The 5700-nt window shown below is 39.6% G+C and overlaps 1 long non-coding RNA gene across 1 annotated transcript; it reads left to right on the top strand.

Moving 5' to 3' along the window:
- The first annotated feature begins 341 nt into the window (after window positions 1-341).
- Window positions 342-5074, top strand: LOC133628967 (uncharacterized). Its single transcript, XR_009820934.1, has 3 exons — window positions 342-452; window positions 1464-1743; window positions 4958-5074. It is a non-coding gene; the product is annotated as an uncharacterized LOC133628967 (long non-coding RNA).
- The last annotated feature ends 626 nt before the right edge of the window (window positions 5075-5700 follow it).

Genomic DNA, 5700 nt, shown 5'->3' with positions numbered 1-5700 from the left:
TCTGTAAAGTGTTGGGCTGCCTGGTAGCAAGTGCAAGAGAGACAATGTCACAAAGTGCAAGAAGTTCTCTGAGCCATCAACCCCTATATCTTCCATCCTAAAGCCATCCTACTTGGTTATTGGCTGGTTTAAGCTAAAAGATTTTAAAGTTTAGCAACTTTAAAAAAACCCTGAACACCAATCTCAGCAGCAGTTTCTAATTGACTGATGTGAACAAAAATCTCTAACATGTTTTATATTGAAGTGAGATCCTCTGAGAAATCACAACACTGAATGAGAATACTGTAAAACTTGTTTATTCTTATGTTTGTTTACTTTCACACTTGCAGGGGATCAAATTATTTCTGTGATTCACCAGGGAGTTTCTCTTCAAAATCAATCCAAGGTGGAGTTATTTCCCAGCATCTGGAGTGAATTGTGCTGTGATGAGATTCCTGCATGCTTCAGTAATGGTGATGTTCAACAAATTATTCTCAATTACAGTTAATAAACTCTTGATAGTATGTAATAGGAATAAGTAATAAAGAGAAGATGGAGAGAGGTCCATCACTTTGTGGATGACTTATATATTATAAATATTTAATGTGGGAAATGCTTTCTTTGAATATATTATTTCTTTGATCTAACAGAAATCTTCTAGTGCAGCTGACTTTCAAATTTTTGAGGAAATATACTATTGACATTCATTTTACTTCCTTAGAAATGAAAATATTTTGATGAAAAAATAAACCAATGAATGTAAATATTTTCTCCACTTTCCAGGGAGACTTCCTCTCCCCTATCAGTACTAATATTACTTGACTTTCAAATCCAAAACATTTCTTTTGGTAACCTCACAAAATACAAAGACAAAAAACTCATAACAACATTTGCTATTGTATTCTAGAAGTCTTTGTTTTATGAGATGATAATGACAGTCAGCTAGGTTTCACATGTTGAAATATGTGATGTAGGCATAAGCATATCAGTGAGAAGGTGTACTCTTACTGATATGCACAAATTTGTTATTGCAGCTTATAGAGAGCCTGAGATGGGCCAATGAAATGTGCTAATATGGAGTGAGTCAATTGACTGTGGTCAGTCTTTGCAGAGAGCCTCTCAGGGTACAGATCTAGTAACCTAGATGATATTTTCAATCAACAACATAATCTTCATTTAGAATGAATATCTTTGCAATATCTTTGTCCCCACAACACTGAACTGATTTTTTCCCTGACTTTTCTCAGTACTCTGACTGCCTATGTTTCCTTTCTTCCTACAATTTATCTAAGATCCCAGAAAGGAGTCTTTAACAGATGCTAGTAAAAGTTGATTTGAGAAACAATAGGTATGCTCATCCATTGTGAATTCATTATTGTAATTCTGTTCTTGGCATAGCAGGCGTGGCACATGTTTAATGAGTGACACATACATGTGGGGTTTTTTTGCATCTCCTCTCACCTTATTTTTTCTTTTTTTTGAAGGAAGCAGAATTTTATTCTGTCACAGATGACCATATGACCTGGGACTATAAAAGCCTATTACTGTAATTCAAGTCAATCCAAAACTGTCTATTGCATTAAGTGGGACCAGGACCAGGCTCTAACAGAATTTTCTACAGAGGTGAAAAGAGCACCAGACAGCGACCAAAGAAGCTCATTGTTACAAGAAGTGCTGATAAAATAGAAAGAGATAGAAGTCCCCTACAAGTATGCAACAAATAAGCACCCTAGAGCGCTGCTCACCTCTCCTGGTGTCAACAAGGTATCTGCAATGTTGTTATCCTTTCATGACAAGGTTACTGCCTTGTGCTGAGGAGAGTAATACATCAAACAGGTTAGGAAAGTGGGTATAATCTCATCAGCTACCAGACTGCTACAAGACTTTTGTTATGATTTTCTCCTCTAGTATGCCAGATTGTGAGAAATAGTAGTGACCTACAATGTATACTTATTTATTTTATTGTTGAGTGGAAAACATGGGCAATCTGAGAAATGTTGATGCAGCTAATCTCATTCAATTTGACCTGCCAGAACGGAGGCTGTTGGTGCTTTTTGCAGGCTGATGATAAGATATTCATAAGTAGGTCTGTCTCTCCATTTGGGAATGGAGGGAAAAGAGAATAAGATGATAATTATAATACTAATGACTGCAATGTAGATTCTCATGAAATAAGCCCTGACACACAATCTCCTCTGGGAACAAGCTTTTTCTTCTCCTAGCTTACTGTAACGCCATTGAATATAAACTTGACCACTTTCTCTTTTATAATACAACCGAAGGAGACGTGAACAGCATTTGTAATCTTTACAAGAATGCAAAAATTGTGCCATGGGATTTTTTTTGCCCAAAATTATCAAATAGTTAATTTTAGTACAATACATATTGAGTCATAATTTGTTTCCACATTACAAAGTAGCTTACAGAAAAGAATGCTCAGAGAGAGATTTACAGTATTTACAAAGTAGTGAACTCTGCAGTTGTCATCTAGTTCTAGAAATTGAGTTTGATAATTAAGGAGCTGAGGGTGGAATAGCTGTTTCCCTCTCAACGTGTTAGCAAATCTCATCAATGTCCTTTCTCTGCTTCAGGTGAGTCCAGCTGTACTGGGGCATAAGATTAGTGAACATAGTTGCTGTGGATCAACGTCTCAATTGCCCTAGTCTTACCTTTGTAGGAATACTTTTATTGAGTAGAGCAATCGTCAAACAACAAAATGCTTGCCCAGAATTGTCTAGACTTCTAAAAAATTTTCAAGGATGGAGACTCCACCACCTCCCTGGCCAACATGTGCCAGTGTTGGTCGCTCACACAGTGAAAATGTTTCCTGATGTTCAGAGGGAACCTCCTGTGTCTCTGTGTCTGCCCACTGCTTCTGGTCCTGTCACTGGGCACCACTGAAAAGTGCCTGGCTCTGTCCTCCTGGTACCCTCCCTGCAGGTATTTATATGCATTGTTGAGATCCCCCTGAGCCTTCTCTTCCCCATGCTGAACAGCTGCAGCTCTCTCAGCCTCTCCTCTCATGAGAGCTGCTCCAATCCCTTAATTATCTGAGTGGCCCTTTGTGGGACTCTCTCCAATATGTCCATGCCTCTTGTACTGGGGAGCCCAGCACTGGTCACAAGCACTCCAGGTGTGGCCTCACCAGTGCTGAGCAGAGGCGAGAGGTCACTTTTCCCAACCTACTGGCAATACTACCCCTAATGCAGACCAGGATACTATTTTCATACTTTGAAGTAAGGGCACATGGATGGCTCACACTCAACTTGGGATCAGGTCCAGCTGGGTGTCCCCTAGCCTATACTGGTGTCGGGTTGTTCCTCCATAGCAGCTGGGCTTGGTATTTCTGCTTGAGGAATTTCATGAGGTTCCTCTTGACCCTTCTCCAGTCTGGCAGCTCGACCCTCTGGTGTATCAGCCGCTTGTCCCAGTTTGGTGTCATCTGCAAATTCATTGAGGGTGCACTCTGACCCATCATCCGGCTCAGTAATGAAGTTGATAAACAGCATTGGACCCAGTACTGACTTGTGGGGCACACTGTCAGCTACTGGCCTCCAGACAGACTTTGTATCAGTGACTTCCACCCCCTGGGTCTGATAGTTTCCATGCTGCACCACTGCCTGATCATTCAGACCATACTTAATCAGGTTCTCTGTGAGGACCTTATGGGATGTACTGTTTAAAGCCTTCCTCAAGTCTAGGGAAGCAACTTACCTTGCTCCCCTTAGCTACCAAGGCAGTCATGACATCTTAAACCAAACATTTAGTGTTTCTTGAGAAAGAGATGATATAAGAGGGAAACATGCCCACTCTTCACTGTCCTTCCACACCTTTTCAAAACTGAATTATAATTTTGATCTTTGTGAATGGTATCATGATAAAATAGGAGCCCTGACCCAAGCATAACCTGTGCTGTGCTTTCCAGAAAATGCTTTGACATGACACAGAAAGGACATTTTGAAACATATGGACTATACTGGGAGAAGGCCACTCACAGTCTCTGTACCTGTGCTAATTTTGAAACAAACACTATTTACCTTGCATTGTAGCATAAGTTGCAATTATATTGTGAAATGCTGTACAATAATTAACTTATTTCTTCCATTTATATCCCATCAGTGCTTCTGCAAAAATACTGGCTCGTATCCTTACCCATTGCAGAGCCTCTCCTGCTTAAAAATGACAAAGGCAAAGCCAGGACACCTGCTCTTGTAAAGGGAAGACAAGGCATCAGTCCAAAGTCTTTGCTCATTGTGAAGTCAATTATAATGCTCTTTACATTGCCACAGCAGTAATGAGAAGCAGTTTTCCTTTGTTACGGAAAGGTGATATGTTGGAAATAATTTTCTCTCGTTTCCTTGTCTCGCCATTATTCTTGGCAAAGCAAGTTCTCCCTGTTATTTTCAGACAATTATTCCTAAAGTCTTGTTAATTACAGCACGCAATAGCATCTCCTCACTTAATGACACTATTTTCTGTATTGAGGTTGGCTGAGTATAAAGGTGCAGCCTTGGGATCTGTATCACGATTGATTAACCTGCTTTGCAACTGAGACAGAGATAGCATCCTAGCTCTTCAACACAATGTTCTTCAAGTGACAAAAAATGATAGGGACTTCAAAGCTTTGTTGCTGAAACAGAGTCCCTGGAGTGTACAGCCTGCTTCTTATCTTTGCAAGGAACATCACAAAAACCTTCCAGATTTTCTATTCATCTGTACAGTGATTACATTTTTAATGTAATGTAATCACAAGTAAAGAAATAAAATATGTTCAGCACCAAAGAATTTTCCTTTAATTCAGCTCATAAATTCTGAAGTGTGTGGGAGAGATTGTGTGACTGTCAATATTAGTAATATTTGAGTAAGAGAAATGATATTTATACAATATTACCTATTTTATATAAAAACTCAAAGGTTATAGATGTTTTGTGAACTGCTTTGGAATACTGTCATTAATACTTTTTATCTCTGCACACAGCAGACCTATAGAACAAATGTATTAAAGATTAGAACATTTCATGGTGTGGACCTGAAGCCTGACTTATGCAGATAAGCCATTCAGCATAAGAATGGATGTTGTCTTCATTTCTACAGATGGCAGAACACAGATTTACAATAAAAAAAAAGGTCAGTTTGTATCATTTTGGCTTTAAATACATCTTTTTGAAGTGGGTTTTTTTTGAAGTTTTTCCATAAAGATTCAGTAGAATTCTAGTAGCTTGTGTACAAAATTTCTGCTTTATTTCTTGTTTGATTTGAGCATATGAATACATTTTCAAGAACTGATTGCGTCCTAAAAATGAACTGCTTACTGGTCAGCCTCACCTCCATCCCTGGAAAGGTGATGGAACAGCTCATCCTGGATGTCATCTCAAAACATATGAAGGAAAAGATGTTTATCAGGGGGGACTCAACACAGGTTCACCAAGGGGAAATCCTGCCTGACCCACTTGATAGCCTTCTTCGAGAGTACGAAGGCTAGAAGAGGCGTTCCACAGGAACTGGTTCTGAGGCTAGTCTTACTCAATATGTTCATTGATGACCTGGATGAATGTACCCTCAGCAAATTCGCTGATGACACCAAACTGGGAGGACTGGCTGATTCCCAAGAAGGCTGTGCTGCAGGATCTTGATCAACTTGAGAGTTGGGCAGAGAGGAACCTGATGAGGTTCAATAAGGAAAAGTACAGGGTCCTTCATCTGGGGGGAACAACCCCTTGT

Source organism: Colius striatus, chromosome Z (assembly GCF_028858725.1).
Source record: "Colius striatus isolate bColStr4 chromosome Z, bColStr4.1.hap1, whole genome shotgun sequence".
Classification (NCBI taxonomy): domain Eukaryota; kingdom Metazoa; phylum Chordata; class Aves; order Coliiformes; family Coliidae; genus Colius; species Colius striatus.
Note: the sequence above shows the minus strand (reverse complement) of the source record. Positions and strands in the feature narration are given on the sequence as shown.